The sequence below is a fragment of the Perognathus longimembris genome, chromosome 1 (assembly GCF_023159225.1).
Source record: "Perognathus longimembris pacificus isolate PPM17 chromosome 1, ASM2315922v1, whole genome shotgun sequence".
Lineage (NCBI taxonomy): Eukaryota > Metazoa > Chordata > Mammalia > Rodentia > Heteromyidae > Perognathus > Perognathus longimembris.
Window position 1 is genome coordinate 70,477,702 of NC_063161.1, and position 17,667 is coordinate 70,495,368.

The window sequence follows — 17,667 nt, forward strand, 5'->3', positions numbered from 1 at the left end:
ACCCAAATACAATAGTAATGGGAGACTTCAAACTCCACTCTCCTCAAAGAACAGGCCAACCAAACAGAGGATAAGCAAAGAATCCCTGGACCTAAATGATACCATCTCCCAAATGGAACTAAAACATATATAAAGAGTTTTCTACCCAACAATGACCCAATACATATTCTTCTCAGCAGCCTATGGCACATTCTCGAAAGTAGACCATGACAGCTGTTCATGTTGCCGCTAGAACTCTACAATGAGGATCTGCCACTGGATCTGCTGCTTCTGCATTAAACTTTGTGTCTGTTTTGCAGATTGTTTGGCCTTTTCCTCTAGTAGCTTTCCTTTCTTGTTCTTTACTTCAATGTATTTTTGTGATAGATCTTTCATGTATTTGTTTATCTCTTCTGTTTTTCTTCCTTTCCGTTTTCCAAGCACTCTTTTTTTTTAAGTTTTTATTATAAAACTGATGTACAGAGAGGTTACAGTTTCATACTTTAGGCATTGGATACATTTCTTGTACTGTTTGTTACCTTGTCCCTCATACCCCCTCCCCCCTGCCCCTTTCCCCCCCTGAGGTGTTCAGTTCACTTACACCAAACAGTTTGGCAAGTATTGCTTTTGTTGTTGTTTCTCTTATTTTACCCTTTGTCTCTCAATTTTCATATTCCCTTTGAATTTCCTAATTCTAATACCAGTACACACTGTTTCCCATACACTCAGATAAGATTACAGAGATAGTGTAGATACAATCACAAGAAGGTGATACACGAACATCATCAATAGTAGAAACTACAGATACACATGGGATGTTGAAAGTAGTTACAACTCTGATATAAAAATCATTTTCATAAAATGGAGTTCATTTCACTTAGCATCATCTTATGTGATCATAAGGGTATAGCTATTGGGCTCTTGTTATCATCTGTTTTGACTTGCCTAAACCTGTGCTAATTATTCCCAATAAGGGAGACCATAGAGTCCATGTTTCTTTGGGTCTGGCTCACTTCACTTAGTATAATTTTTTCCAAGTCCTTCCATTTCCTTACAAATGGGGCAATGTCATTCTTTCTGATAGAGGCATAAAATTCCATTGTGTATATGTACCACATTTTCCTGATCCATTCGTCTACTGAGGGGCATCTGGGTTGGTTCCAGATTCTCGCTATGACAAATTGTGCTGCAATGAACATTGTTGTGCTGGTGGCTTTACTGTGATTTTGTTTGTAGTTTTTTGGATAAATACCCAAAAGTGGGGTTGCTGGGTCATAGGGGAGTTCTACATTTAGACTTCAGAGGAATCTCCATACTGCTTGCCAGAGTGGCTGAACCAGTTTACATTCCCACCAACAATGAAGTAGGGTTCCCTTTTGGCCACATCCCCTCCAACAACTGTTGTTGTTAGGTTTCTTGATATATGACATTCTTACTGGGGTGAGATGGAATCTCAATGTTGTTTTGATTTGCATTTCCTTTATGGCCAGTGAAGTAGAGCACTTTTTCATATGTCTCTTGGCCATTCTCATTTCCTCATCAGAGAAGTCTCTTTGTAGGTCTTTAGCCCACTTGATGAGTGGGCTATTAGTTCTTTGCGGTTTTGTTTTGGAGGGAGGTAATTTTTTTAGTTCTGCATATATTTTAGATATGAGGCCTTTGTCTGTGGAACGTCCGGTAAAGATCTTCTCCCAGTCTGTGGGCTTTCTGCTTATCTTGCAAGCTATGTCCTTTGCCGTGCAGAAGCTCTGCAGTTTGATGCAGTCCCATTTGTCCAACCTTTCTTTGATTTGTAGCCTTTCTGGGTCTTTGTTCAGGAAGTTCCGTCCTGCGCCAAGGAGCCCAAGTGTTTCTCCTACTTCTTCCTTTAGTGTTTTCAGGGTGTCTGTTTTGATTTCGAAGTCTTTAATCCATTTGGAATTGATTTTGGTGCAGGGTGATATATAAGGATCTAGTTTTAGTTTGTTGCATGTGTTGAGCCAGTTTTTCCAGCACAATTTGTTAAAGAGGCTATCTTTCTTCCAAACTAATGTCTTAGCCCCTTTATCAAAGATTAAGTAGGCGTAGTTCTGTGGGTTCATTCCCGGGTCTTCAATTCTGTTCCATTGGTCTTCAGGCCTGTTCCGGTGCCAATACCAAGCTGTTTTTATTACTATAGCTTTATAATACAGCTTGAAGTTGGGTATTGTAATTCCTCCAGCACTGTTCTTTCTGCTTAGGATTGTTTTTGCTATTCTAGGTCTTTTATTATTCCATATGAATTTCCCGATTGCTTCCTCTATTTCATCAAAAAATGGTGTTGGGATATTAATGGTATTGCATTGAATTTGTAGATAGCCTTTGGCAATATTGCCATTTTGATTATATTAATCCTCCCAATCCAGGAGCATGGGAGGTTTTTCCATTTCCTTAGTTCTGACTTAATTTCGTTTTTCAAGGTTTTAAAGTTCTCCTCAAAGAGGTCTTTCACTTCTTTGGTTAAGGTTATTCCTAGGTATTTTATGTTTTTGGAGGCTATTGCAAAGGGGGTTGCTTTCCTGATATCAGCCTTCGGGTCGTTAGCATACAGAAAGGCCATTGATCTTTGAAGGTTTATTTTATATCCTGCAACTTTGCCAAAGTTTTGGATCAGCTCTAGTAGCTTGGGGGTAGAGTCTATGGGATTCTTTAGGTATAGGATCATGTCATCTGCTAAGAGAGAGAGTTTAACTTCATCTTTACCTACTTGGATCCCCTTTATATTTTCTTCTTGCCTGATTGCTCTGGCTAGGAATTCTAGTACTATGTTGAAGAGCAGGGGAGAGAGTGGACATCCCTGCCTTGTTCCTGATTTTAAAGGGAATGGCTTTAGTTTTTCACCATTTAGAGTTATGGTTGCTGTTGGTTTGTCATAAACTGCCTTGATTATATTCAGGAATGTTCCCTGGAATCCCAGTTTATCCAGGGCTTTTAGTATAAATGGGTGCTGGATTTTATCAAACGCTTTTTCCGCATCCAGAGATAAAACCATGTGGTTCTTTAGCTTGCTCCGGTTGATGTGGTGGATTACATTAATTGACTTGCGTATATTAAACCAGCTTTGCATCCCTGGGATGAATCCAGTTTGATCGTGGTGTATGATTTTTTTTTTGATGACCTGTTGAAGTCGATTGGCCAGAATTTTGTTGAGAATTTTTGCGTCTATGTTCATCAGGGAGATCGGTCTATAGTCCTCTTTCCGTGATGAGTCCCTGCCTGGTTTTGGGATGAGGGTTATACTGGCTTCATAGAATGAGTCTGGAAGTGAACCTTCTCTTTCAATTTCATTGAAGAGTTTGAGAAATATTGGTGTGAGTTCTGTTTTGAAGGCCTTGTAGAATTCTGCAGTGAATCCGTCTGGACCTGGGCTTTTCTTGGATGGGAGATCATTTATTGCCATTTCTATTTCAATACTGGATATGGGTCTGTTTAGGAGGTTTAAATCTTCATGGTTCAGTTTGGGGATATGAATTTTTTCTAGGAAATCATCCATTTCTTCCAAGTTCTCGAATTTGTTGGCATAAAGATTTGCAAAATAGTCCCTTATTATTTTCTGAATTTCAGTTATTTCTGTGGTGATGTTACCTGTTTTATCTCTTATCTTGTTTATTTGAGCGTGCTGCCTTTGTTTTTTGGTCAGGTTTGCCAGGGGTCTGTCTATCTTGTTGATTTTTTCAAAGAACCAACTCTTTGTTTTGTTGATTCTTTCGATGGTTTTTTTTCGTCTCTAATTGATTTATTTCTGATTTGATTTTAATTATTTGCTTCCGTCTATTGATTTGGGGTTTGGCTTGTTGTTCTCTCTCAAGGAAATTAAGGTGCTTCCTTAAATTATTGAGTTGCTGTTTCTCCAGTTTGTTGATGTATCCACTCAGAGATACAAATTTTCCTCTGAGTACTGCCTTTGCTGTGTCCCAAAGGAGCTGGTACTTTGTGTCCTCAACTTGGTTGAATTCCATAAACATTTGAATTTCCATTTTAATTTCTTCAGTGACCCTCTGATGGTTCAGCAGTGTGTTGTTTAGTCTCCATGAATGGTAGCTATTTCTGTGGTGGCTGGTTGAGTTGAGCTCTAATTTTATTCCGTTGTGGTCTGAGAGAATGCAGGGAATGGTTTTGATACTTCTGAATTTGTACAGATTTTCTTTGTGCCCTAAGATGTGATCTATTTTGGAGAATGTTCCATGTGCTGCTGAAAAGAATGTGTATTCTGTTGTTGCTGGGTGGAATATTCTGTAGATGTCGATTAAGTCTAGTTGGTCTATGCAATTGTTTAGTTCTGTGGTTTCTTTGTTCAGTTTTTGGCATGTTGATCTGTCCAGAGGTGATAGTGGAGTGTTAAAGTCCCCAACTATCAATGTGTTTGGGTCTATGAGTGATTTTAGAGCTAGTAGTGTTTGTCTGATGAAGTTGGGTGCTCCTGCATTTGGTGTGTAGATATTTAGAATGGTTATTTCTTCCTGTAGGAGAGATCCTTTTACTAGTATGTAGTAACCTTCTTTGTCTCTTATTACCTTTTTAAATTTGAAGTCAATTTTGTCTGATACTAGGATTGCAACTCCAGCCTGCTTATGGGGGCCATTTGCTTGATAGATTTGTTTCCAGCCTTTCACTTTTAGAAGATGTTTACTTTTGTTAGATAGATGTGTCTCTTGGAGGCAGCGGAAAGATGGATCATGATTTTTGATCCAACTTATGAGCCTATGTCGTTTGATTGGAGAATTAAGTCCATTAATGTTTACAGTTAGGATTGAGAGATGATCGTTTGTTCCTTTCATTATCACTATCTTGTTTAAAGCTGTGTCTTCTCATTTCTTGATCTGATGTTTACTAATTAGAGTTCATTTCTCTGTCTGTATTGGGATCTCGATTATTTTCCCTGTATAGTACATCTTTAAGGATTTTGTGTAAAGCTGGTTTGGTGGAGATATATTGTTTCAGTTTTTCCTTATTGTGGAAGACTTTTATTTGACCTTCGGCTATGAAGGAGAGTTTGGCTGGGTACAGAATTCTTGGTTGGTAGTTATTTTTATTTAGAGTTTGGTATACTTCATTCCAGGCTCTCCTTGCTTTCATGGTCTCTGCTGAGAAGTCTGGGGTAATTCTGATTGCTTTTCCTTTATATGTGATTGTTTTCTTTGCCCTAACAGCTTTGAGTATTTTTTCCTTGCACTCTGCTGAAGCTGTTTTGATCACAATGTGTCGGTGGGATGTCCTATTCTGGTCTGGTCGATTTGGGGTTCTAAATGCTTCTTGTATCTGTATAGGCCTTTCCTTCTGGATATTTGGGAAGTTCTCAGCTAATATTCTGTTAAATAGGTTGCCTATCCCATTAACCTCTTTCTCCAAGTTTTCCTCAATACCTATCATCCTTAAATTGGGCTTCCTGGTCGTGTCTTGAATCTCCTGTAGCGATCTGTTTTGTTGATTGGACTGGATTTGTATTGATTTTTGATCTTTCTCCATAGAATCTAAGGAATCTTCAGCTCCCAAAATTCGATCCTCTGCTTCAGTTAGTCGGGACTGTAGGCTAGTTACTTGATTTCGAATCTCTTTTGCTTCTGACTGGTCTTTCCTGATAATTTCCATGTCATTTCTTAGGTCTTGTATGGACTTCTTTACTTCATTAACTTCATTACTTTGGTTTTGAGAGTTGTCTCTCAAATCTTTAAGCTGGTTAACTATCTTTTCATTTGACTCTTGAAGTTCATTTATCTTTCTATTTGTGGATGCCATGAAATTCTCCATTAATTTTTGCTTTGCCTCCTCACGCTCTAGAATAATTGACTGAAGAGATTCGAACTTTTCATTTATCATGTTCATCAGTAGACTTTGTAGAGCATTTTGAGGGTTCTCTTCTATGTCTTTGATTGGCTTCTCTGCTTCCTGCTTGTTTTGAGTGGGAGATAAGACTTCATTGTTTGCCATCTTTCTTGTGTTTCTTCTGCCCATTTGAATTGGGGATGCCAGTCTACCAGCACCTGTGAGCACCGTTTAAGACCCAACGCAGCCCTTACCAAGCACTGTTGTGTAAATCTTACAAGTTCACAATTATGTACAGATACCCTGTATACCTGTCTATAAAATTAGATTTGGTGTTCCTAAAGAATACAATCTCAATATAACAACTGATCCTGCGCCCTGTATTCAGTAGTTACTTATTTACTGTTACAACCCTATACGCAATACTTGTTTTTATATTAAGATCTTTTAGGACTGGCTTTCTCTATGAACCCCTTTGATTCACTCGTATTAAGCTGGGATACCCTCTATCCAATAACCAGGAGTCATTGGAGACTGGAGGTCCAGGCAGTAAGTCAGGAGGGTAAGTTGGAGGTAGTAAAGAGAATAGAGTAAAATGTATTGGGGAGGGGAGGTGGTGATTTTGGTTTAGTTTCAGTGACGTGGAAGTGTCGAGAAGAGTAGAATCAGTAGAGAGAATAAGGCTGCAATGATAGATAATGGAGAGTTAGCAGAAAAGAGTGGAGGTGTTCTTCATAGGAAAGTAAGTTTTAAAGAAAGAGAATGCAGAGAGAGAAATAAAGTAAAAGTAGTGGGAGACAGATGCACACAACAGAGAATAATTATTTTAAAAAGGAAAAAAAAAATTAAAAAATCAGCAAAGGAACAACCCAAACAAACAGAAAAGAAAAAAAACTTGATAAAACAAACTGGTAAAAATAGAAAACATGGGGGGAAAAAAAAGACGATATTTCCGAATTGGAAAAAAAAATTTTTTTTTTTTTAAAGTTTAAGAAATGTTGAAAAGATAAAGAAAAAAAATGGAGTCTTCTTTGTTTGGGTCGTCTTTCCCCAGTCTCTGGTTTCCTTATGATGGTCTGCAGTCTATATTCCTGATTTTCTGGGTTTGGCAGAATTCAGCTTGCTACTCTGTTTGCTGCAGGGCCGTGGCCTTTACAGACTGCCTTTGAATAGGTTGTGAACTCAGCAGGGAGGGGCACCTCTGGCCTGTTTTACCCAGCTGAGAGGTGCTTGCCTGTGCAAGGCTTCTGCCTCCTGCACCTGGCAGCCTCTTTCGCGGAGGTGGCTTTGGAAAGCAGCTAGACTTTGCCTATAGCAAGCTACAAACACTCCTACAAAGAGGAGGACTGCATATAGCCAGTGACAAGGTTCAGAAAGTATACCCCTTTAAACTAGACTCTGTGTGCCCCCTTAAGCCCCAGTTATCCTTCGTCATCTTACACTCTGGTGGAGATGCAAAGACTGTTAGGTGAGATTAACTGGCTAAGACCCTGGCTTCACCTGCCTACAGAGGAGCTGCTTCCGCTCCATGACTCTTTAAAGGGCAAAGCGCCCACTGATGTTATTACAATAACTCCATCACTTCAAACAGCCTTCCAGAAAATCCAATTGGCCATAACTATGGCACAGCTGGCACGTTACAAGCCTGAGTGCCCACTTTGCCTTTGGATCCTCCCCGGGTCTGAGCTTTCCTCAGCCGCTATTACCCAGTCAGGTGAGCCTCTTCACTGGATGAATGCCTCAGTGGGAGGAGCTCCCAGAGTTTATTCCCAGCTAGACCAGCTAGCTGACTTGGTAATTAAGGGCAGGGATACTTCCCTGAGACATTATGGGAGAGATCCCAATGTGCTAACCATTCCCTACTGGTTGTCAGATTTTGAATGGGTCAGAAGGAATAATGCACATGTGTCCAGTGCCCTGGAAGGCTTTATGGGAAAGGTAGATTGCCACTATGGCACCTCGAGGTGGGTCACCTCATTCTCCAGGCTACAATGGACACCTCCTGTACTTTTCTCTACCAGGCCTCTTGTCAAGGCTGCCAATGTGTTTACAGATGGGGGAAGAGCAGGGGCTGCCTTCGTGGTATGCTCCTCCTCGCCCCCTGCCAGTGGGAAAGAAAACACCCATTACTTTGAAGCAATCACTGGATCTGCGCAGTTTAAGGAACTGTACGCAGTCGCCCTGGCACTGACCCATGTCAAACAGCCAATGAACTTGTTTTCTGATAGTCTGTATGTGGTTAATTTGCTACCGAACCTGGTATTCTCATACATTAAATTAGAGGAAAACCCAATCACCCCTCTGCTGATCCAAGTCAGGTCTCTGTTAAAAGAGCGGGGTGAGCCTATATTTTTACAGCACCTTCGTGGACACCAAGGATTGCCTGGGGACCTGGCACAAGGTAATCGTATGGCTGACCAGCTGGCCACTAATGGAACCATTATAGCTCTGGCCATTGTACAACCTCAAAACCTTCAAATGGCCCAAGGACTCCATGAGCGTACTCACTTAAATTGGAGAGGGTTACATCAGAGATTTCCTTCAATTCCTATAAAAGAATTAAAAAAAGATTATAAGGACTTGCAAATCATGTATGCCTTTCCTGCAAGTCCCTCCCCTGCAATCTCCTGGGGTTAACCCCAGAGGCCTAAAGCCCAATGTTATCTGGCAGACTGATGTAACCCACTATGCTCCTTTTGGAAGGCTAAAATATATATTTATGTCTATTGACACATGTTCTGGCACCTACTGGGACTCTCTGCATGCAGGGGAGAGAGCACGGCATGCTGAAAGCCACTTCTTAAAATGTTTTGCTATCCTAGGGCTTACTTTACAGGTATAGACAGATAATGGACCTTGCTTCACCAGTAAGCCTTTACAGGCCTTTTTCCAAATGTGGAATATTAAACATACCACTGGAATACCATATAACCCAAAGGGTCAGGCCATAATTGAGAGGCATAATAAGACCCTAAAGGATCCATTATTAAAACCAAAAAGTGGGGAAGCCCCCATGACCAGCTAAGGACAGCGATGTTTACATTGAATATTTTAAATTTCTCTAAGGACCAACCTCTGTCGGCTTTCCAGAGACACTGGTCAAGCCAAACACCCTACTTAAAGGTGGAAGTCCGTTGGAAGGACCTCCTCACAGGGGCATGGCGAGGCCCAGACCCACTTATCAGTGCGGGAAGGGGCTTCGCATGCATTTTCCCAACTGGGGAACCGAATCCAATCTGGATACCAGCTAGAGACTTAAAATATTGTTCACCAGAATGACCACCCAAGGGCACTTGCCCTTGAGGGATGTCTCTCCTTGTTTCCTCTCAGGAAAGCAAAGACCGTGGTGGATTTTTCTACAGAGAAACGGGAAAGCCTGCCTGTACCGGTGATGGACCCAGTGTCAGCCCTGTTTCTTCCCTGTGCTCCCCAGTCTTGCGAGCTTTCCCCCTGGGGTGGTGCTAAGCAAGTGACGTTAGCTCATGAGGGGGTCCTATGACAAGTTCGGGAAACAGGAAAGCCCGCCTGTACCGGCGATGGACCCAGTGTCAGCCCTGTTTCTTCCCACGTGCTCCCCAGTCTTGCGGGCTTTCCCCCTGGGGTGGTGCTAAGCAAGTGACGTTAGCTCATGAGGGGGTCCTATGACAAGCTTGCCAGCCTATCGCCAGCTCTCTGGTCGATGACCCCTTCTCTCATCGCCCTCTACTATATCAGCTGCTAGCCCCTCCCTTATTAAATCAGATTTGCTCTTGAAGGGTCTCCGAGATCCGCGTAAGCCTGGCTTTCTTCAGGGGTAAGGAGGGAGGTAAAGCGTTCTCGTATGGCCGCATGCACCTGAGGTCTTTCCTGAGCCCCCCACTCCACCCTGGCATTACCTGTGGGTCGGATGACCAGGGAGAGGGTGAGAAAGGGAGCAATTAGAGTGAAGTAGAACCTGACCCCCGGGCCAGGGGAGGCGACCCAAGCCCGGCACTAGCAATGGTCCTTGATGGACTGGTTTTATGAAGAATACAGTCTCCAACAATGAGATGAGCCTCTGGGATTTTTCAGAAAAGGGTCAATTTTGTTGTTTCCAGTTACACAGGTCAGTAGTGGTAAAGGGAACATATACTAGAAAGGGGGCTTGCCCACAGCCTCCCCCATGGGTTGACACCAGTCTCAGGCATAGTAAGGGGGCTGTACCACCTGTTAACCCCTCAGGCTGGTGCAAAGAACCACTTCTGCTATGGGGAGGGCTTATCATTGGAGGAGCTGATGTCACAAAATAAGGGGGAGAATGCACCAGTGGGTCCATTTCATGGTGATTCTGCAACACTGGGGAAGAAGATTTTTCAGTTACAGTTTTGCTTACAAGAACCTTAGGTCATTGTTTTTCCATCCTGGAAAAAAGAAGTAAGTGGAGGTGACTACATGACATAGAATTAGTAACAAACAAACACAGGCAAGTGGCCACAGACACTTAACCCACATGTCCTGCAGGTCCCAAATCAAGGGCATCCCAGATGACCTCTCAATGAGGTCCCAGAAGGCATGGTTGACATGTCTCCCAGCCTTATAGTTGGGAAGTAGTGCTGTGCCTAGACTTCCATTGAATCTCCCCAGATGTAGGCCTACACTACTGCCCAGACTCACCCCTGAGGGTTTCCAAATGACTCCTGTCCACATTGGTCCTCAGGACACAGATGCTGAAGGGAGGCTCCCTCTCTCCTGGGGACCAAGGCACTCACCTACGAGGGGGCCTCCCAGGGCCAAGGCCCAATACAATCCAGATGGATTATCTCTCCAAGGACCATGTAAGGACCATGGAGTGAGAAAATCAACCAAGACAACTCTACAGGTGGAAAAAGAGTTTCATTTACTGGCCTGTAGCAACCTTGTCCTGAGCTAACTACCCAGAACTCAAAACCACAGCAGCCTGAACTTCCAAACCTACAAGGGAGCAAGCTTCTTTCTATTCTTCTTTCTTCCATCCTACCTCTCTCTAGGCCTCAGACATCTCTACAGGCATCAAGGCCTCTCAGCAGGTCACAGGCCTCTCCACAGGCCTCTTAGCAGGCTCCAGTTGCACCGGCTACTTCATTCTCTACTCTCTGAGCCCCCCACACTACTCCTAAGAACACACAGCCTACATATAAGGTGACCTGCCCCCACCCCCTGCTCCAGCAAGATCCACCGCTTCTTGACACCCTGACCCCTCCAGCAGCCCAGTGCCTGAAGCAGAGTCTTTAGCACAGGCAGGGACTTCCCACCCCGCTGGTTATCACACTGGTAAAGTTAAGATTCTTTAACAACAGGAGTTATTCTTCAAAGCTCCTAACAGCACCAACAGAATTTCATTGACTGAGTTCAGACTGTGTCCCAAAAGTGCAATGATAGAAACCTGTTCCTCCCTCGCCAGGCTCCTGCCACCTACGGCGCCCTGATAGAGATGGAGTATGTGGACATGGTGGTGAGTGAGGTTCTCAGGCTCTACCCCATTGCTATCTGAGTTGAGAGGGTCTGCAAGAAAGATGTGGAAATCAATGGAGTGCTTATTCCCAAAAACACCGTGGTGATAGTACCAACCTACCCTCTTCACCGGGATGCCAAGTACTGGTCTGAACCTGAGGAGTTCCGTCCTGAGAGGTATGAGGCACAGAGGAAAGGCTCCTTTCCAGGCAGGGTCACTTTGCCAAAGAAGGCATAGTGTTCTTGTTCAGTGTTTCCCACAAACATCTTTATCTTTAGAAATTTTTGATGTTACAAGTTTGGACAAAATTGTAAATGTAGACCAGAAACAGAAACAAAATCTCAACTTGAGGAATAATCATTTTTGACAATGTGACGAGATGGGGAGAGAGAGACAGAGAGAAAGAGGGGGAAAATAGATAGAGATAGAGATGCATCCCCAGGAGCATATTTCTACGTGTGAAATTCTACTGGAACTTTTTTTTGTTTTTTGTTTTTGTTGTTGTCAGTCACAGAGCAACAAATGATTATCTGGGCACTGTCCCTGAGGTATTTTGCACTCAAGACTAGCACTCGAACACTTTGAGCCACAAGGCCACTTTGCATTTTCTGGTAGTTAATTGGAGATAAGCCCATGATCCTCCTATCTCAGACACCTGAGTAGGTAGGATGACAGGCATGAGACTCCAGGGCCCACAACTAAATTTTACTTTTAAAGAACTGCTTACTTAGTAAACTGTAAAGCCTTCACTATCCCATGTTAATATTATCTGTATCTATATCTATATATGCAAATATATAGACAGAGAGCTAGATGGAGGAACTGAGGACTGACATTGATTTACCCCTCTGTAATTACAAAGGGTTATGATTTACACCAGTATTTCAGCCACTTGTGGCTCAAAACCCTTTGAAAATAGGAAATAGAATTGAATATATACAGCAGTATTGAATATATATTCATATTACATGAGTAACTATAAGAAATATAGAGATGATTTGAAGGATATACTTAAGTCTTTTGCAAATGTTCTGCCATTTGTTATTGTGAACTTGTGCATCTGTGGTTATGTTTTGTTTGGATGTAGACATTGTAAAGGGTGTGTGTGTGTGTGTGTGTGTGTGTGTGTGCACAGATTTAGAGTGACTGTGTGCATCTACCATCATTTATTCTATGATCTCTGCATTTAGGTATTGAGGTATTTTATTCCCTATGTTTTCTGTACCATTCCCTTTACCTGTCTAAATTTATGACCCACCCTCCCTGATCCCCATCCTCCAGGGTGATCTTGGAAGTGCAGGCTGAGGACTTGAGATGTCCTTGGCCTGATGGTTCAGGCAGCCTCGCTGAGGCCAGAGAAGAGCATGAGTCCTCATGGCCCTTCCTCAGAGGTATTGAGCAAGCTCTTCTGGAAATATGGAGCCAAGGGCAGCCTTTGCGCACAGTTCATACTCTAGAAAAAGTTTCATTGTTGCATTGGAAAACACAACAAATGCAACTTTACAGTCAAAAGATGTGGAATTTTGACCTCAATTGTCCCAGAACTGGGCTCTTCCTGGTGGCAGAGGCCTTGTCTGGGCCGTGCTCTCCCTGAGCCAGCAGGAAGTGTGGACCTAGCTCTGGTTGAAGGGGGGAGAAGAAATCAAAGTGTAGATCAGAGAATGCTCTGCTCCCCGTGCTGCAGGAACTACAGGGTTGCCTGTGAACCTATCACTTCTCCTTCCCCAAACACCTGAACCAGACTGAAAACTCTTCTAGGGTGAGGGAACAGGAAATTATCCATAGATTACAATTCTTTTTATTGTTGGTTAGAAATTTTTAGTATAATTTGATTGTTGTTCCTAAAATGTTGTGCAGCACAGTTGCCACTTCCTAAGTCAGATGATGAGTACATTTCTGTTGGTGTTCAAGGTGGTGGTGGTATTTGTTTTTGCGTTGGCTTTTCTCTGGTTTTTTATTTTTAGAGGCAGTGCAGAAAGGGAGGGAGGAAAGATGAACTAATGCAATCATGCTATTCAGTGTACACCATACTTACAGTTCTCACAGCAAAACCACAGCAGGAGCCGGATGCTGGTGGTTCACGTATACAATCCTAGCTACTCAGGAGGCTGAGATATGAAAGTCAAGGTTCAAGGCCAGCCCAGGAAAAAAAGTCCCCAAGAGATTCTTTCTTTTTTCTTTTTTTTTTTTTCTTTTTTTTTTGCCAGTCCTGGGCCTTGGACTCAGGGCCTGGGCACTGTCCCTGGCTTCTTTTTGCTCAAGGCTAGCACTCTGCCACTTGAGCCACAGCGCCACTTCTGGCCATTTTCTATATATGTGGTGCTGGGGAATCGAACCCTGGGCTTCATGTATACAAGGCAAAGCACTCTTGCCACTAGGCCATATTCCCAGCCCCCCAAGAGATTCTTATCTCCAATGAATCGCCAGAAACCCAGAAATGGAGCTGTGGTTCAAAGTGGTAGAACTCTAGCCTAGAGCTGGAGAGTTCTGGGATAGCACCCAGGTCTTGTCTTCAAGCTGCACAACTGATGAAAAAATAAAAATTAACCTTAGCAAGATTTCATTGAGCAGTCCTGTCTAGTATGGTGAGGGAAGTGTGAAGTTCAGTCATAAACACCTGTGTTCTCTAGGTGTTCATGTTTTCCCCACTTTTGTTGCCTCAGGTTCATCAAGAAGAACAAGGAAAGCATCAATCCTTACATCTACCTGACCTTTGGAGCTGGGCCCAGAAACTGCATCGGCATGAGATTTGCTCTCATGAACATCAAACTTGCTCTGGTCAGACTCATGCAGAATTTCTCCTTCCAACCTTGTGACGAAAGCCAGGTCAGTATGCTTCCTAAATAAACAGTATTTTATGGCAGTTGTTTGGGCTGAATTCCATGGGGCTTGAACTCAAGACCTCACACTGCTGGTTTGTTGCTCAAGGCTGGTCCTCTACCACTTGAGCTACTCCTCTACTCTCCAGCTTTTTGGTGGATAACTGGAGAAAAGGGTCTTAAGGAGTTTTTGTATGCCACACTTATTTTAAACTGTGCTTTCATCCTACTGAGTATCTGGAATTTTAGGCATGAGCTACTAGGCCTTGGCTTTATGGGAGATTTGTTTTTTGCTTTTTTGATTTTTAAATTGAAAAACCTATTGTCAGCCAAGCATATACTTGTTCATCTCTTAATATTTGGTGAGCCAAAGAATCTTTGCTATTCGTCTTCTTCTTGTTCTTGTCCCCTTTCTTGGATTTCACAATTTGGGAACCAGATCTTTTGCTTGATACAATCAAAGTAGGGAGCTTGTGTCCACTCAGAACAGATTAGCATGATGTGGATCTTCTGAGGGTCTTGGACCTGAGCACATTTGAACTTCCTGTCACCTAGAGTTAAGGTACACGGTGCAGGGTCCTGCTGTATAATTGTCCCATCATCATATTTGAGAGTGTTCTCCTCTTCCAAAGCTTACAGTGGCTTCTTGAAGGATAGACACTTATTTCCAAGGCTCACAGAGTTAAAATTCTGCTCTTCCTTGGCATTGGTATGCATTCCTAGGAGATCAGACAGAGAGGAAGAGGAGAGAGAAAGAAAGAGAGAGAATAGACATAGCTCTCAGAGAGATTCATAGATACAAAGATGGATGTGTGGATGGGTAGATAGATAGATGGATGGATGGATGGATAGATAGTTTCTTCCTCGTGCCTTTAGAGAACCTGTGTCATTTTCCTATTGCAATCAAGGAACTTAACCATAAGAAAAAGGGGGGTATCATCATACTTGAGATGGTATAGATGCTCTACAGGTACACAGAGAATATGTTTTCCAGTCTGGAGAGTGTTCCTCTTCATAACAACTTGCTCATATTCCCTGTTCTGGGATAGGCAGACAGGCCTTCCACCACTAAAAGACCTACTCATTATATGAAGTATTTAGTGCAGCACTCAGAAATTCCCTATTTCCCACTACCCTGGGAAGTTAAAAGAAGATGTTACAAAAGTAAAAAGAAAGGGAAGGAGGAAGGAAAGAAGCCAGATTCCAGTTGCTCATTCCTGGAGTCCTAGTTACTGAAGAATCTGTGATCTGAGTAGCATAGTTCAAAGCCAGCCCAGGCAGGAGAACTCATGGGACTCTTATCTTCAATTATTTATTTTACAGCTTGAAGTTGAGCTATGGCTAAAGTGGTAGAGCACTAGCCTTGGACAAAAAGTTGAGGGACAGTACCCAAGCCCTCAGTTCAACCCTCACAACCCAAACACAAAAAAAAAATGTAGGAAGTAAAGAAGAGAAGGGAAGAAAGAAAAAAAGAAAGAAAGAGAGAGAGAGAGAGAGAAAAGAAGAGAGAGGGGGAGAGGGAGGGAGGGAGAGGGACAGAGAGAGAAAAAGAAAGAAAGAAAGAAAGAAAGAAAGAAAGAAAGAAAGAAAGAGAGAGAGAGAAAGAGAGAAAGAGAGAAAGAAAGAAAGAAAAAGGGGGAGGAAAGAAAGAAAGAAGGAAGGAAAGTGTTTGTTTTGTTTTTTTGCCAGTCCTGGGCCTTGGACTCAAGGCCTGAGCACTGTCCCTGACTTCCTTTTGCTCAAGGCCAGCACTCTGCCACATGAGCCACAGCACCACTTCTGGCCATTTTCTGTATATGTGGTGCTGGGGAATCGAACCCAGGTCTTCATGTATATGAGGCAAGTGCTCTTGCCACTAGGCCATATCCCCAGTTCCAAGAAGGAAAGAAGGAAAAAATGAATGAACGAAAGAAAGTTGTTCTTTAAATCTCTCCCATCCTTAAACTGAATTGGCTCAAATGGAATAAGTGACTGGATTACTTAGAATTTGAAGAATGTTTATGTAATTGAAATTATAATACATTCTCAGGGTCATATTGACAGATCTTATAAATCCCACAAGTGAAACTTTTTATGAGTTTTCAAAAGTATTTTCCTTTATGGCTAAGAACCAGGCTTAAATTTTGTGTGTTTGTGTGCCAGTCTAGTACTTGATCTCAGGGCCTGGGTGCTATCCCTGAGTTCTTTCCCTCAAGGCTAGTGCACTACCACTTCTGCCACAGATCCACATCCGGCTTTAGGCTTGTTAATCGAAGATAAGAGCCTCATGAACTTTCCTGCCAGGGCTGGCTTTAAACTGTGAACCTCAGATCTCAGCCTCTTGAGCAGCTAGTGTCACAGGTATGCACCAGTAATGCCAAGTAAAAAAAAAAAAAAACTCATCTTTTTTCCTAAAATTATATCAGTAAGGTATCATAACATAGATACACGTTTTTCTCCAATAAACAATGGAGGAATGTCTTTAGTACCCAATCTTGGCAGAGCTTAACAAATGAGCATAAAAAATTGAAGACATGTGATATCAAAACTAGTTGTCAGTCATTATGACCTTTAATGTATCTTTCTTCTTTGCTTCTGTGGTTGGAGGTGCATGGCCCATTGCTTTCTCATTGCGCTTCTTTAACTGTTACAGATTCCTATGAAATTAAGCAAGCAAGGAATTGTTCGACCAGAAAAACCAATTGTCCTAAAGATTGTGTCAAGAGATGGGACCTTAAGTGGAGCATGACTCTCTACAAAGACTTTTCTGCTGTGTTTTTCAAGGATGTTGTGTCCTAGAGCACTAGAAAAATCAATTGATTGGAGTGGGAGAGGGGAAAAAACCCTCAGAAATGAAGTCAGGCTTAGTCTTCTGTGGTGAGTTCATGATCATCAACTCTGGATCTACTAGGTGGCATAAAGGAAGTGATTTTCGGTTCTCACAGGAGTAACTCTCCCTACTGTAATTATCGCCATTCTTGGAGCTCTGATCAGCGTGTAGACATTGATCGATAATCTGGTCAACAATTAATTAGTCAGTATAAGGAGTGCTCTTGTGGTGATGCTAGTAGCAAAAATTTATCTCCAATGTTTTGTTTGCATAATTCTACAATGAGTATAGTGTTAAGAAAGTTGATACCCTTAGCCAGGAACCAGTGATTCATCCTAACTACTCAAGAGGCAGAGATCTGAGGATTGAGGTTCCAAGCCAGACTGGGCAGGAAAGTCCATGAGATTCTTATCTCCAATGAACCACCAGAAAAACAGAAGTGACACTGTGCTCAAAGAGTTAGAGTGCTACCTTTGAGCTAAAAAAGCTCAGAGACAGTGCACAGGCCCTGAGTTCAAACTCTAAAACTAACCAAAACCAAAACAAAACAAGAATATGATTATAAAGCCTTCTATCCACATGAGGGGCTGGCTGGATGAAGATCTTCCATTTTTGTCACCAGAATCAGTGATTGTATGAAGTCTGTTTCATGTCTCCAGTTTGATGATTTATCATTCACAGAGTTAATCTGCCCTGTCCTTTATCATTGAAGATGTATTGCTGTGTAATACTACCATTTTGAATTTCATATTCTTGTACCACTCTTCTGAGATATATTATATTGATTATGATGTAATGTTTCTACCTCAACTCTACCCAATATTCCTTTG

General features: G+C 42.3%; 1 pseudogene; it reads left to right on the plus strand.

Annotated features, from left to right (window-relative positions):
• LOC125367313 overlaps positions 1 to 16,756 on the plus strand; it is a 29,999-nt pseudogene extending 13,243 nt beyond the window's left edge.
• The last annotated feature ends 911 nt before the right edge of the window (positions 16,757 to 17,667 follow it).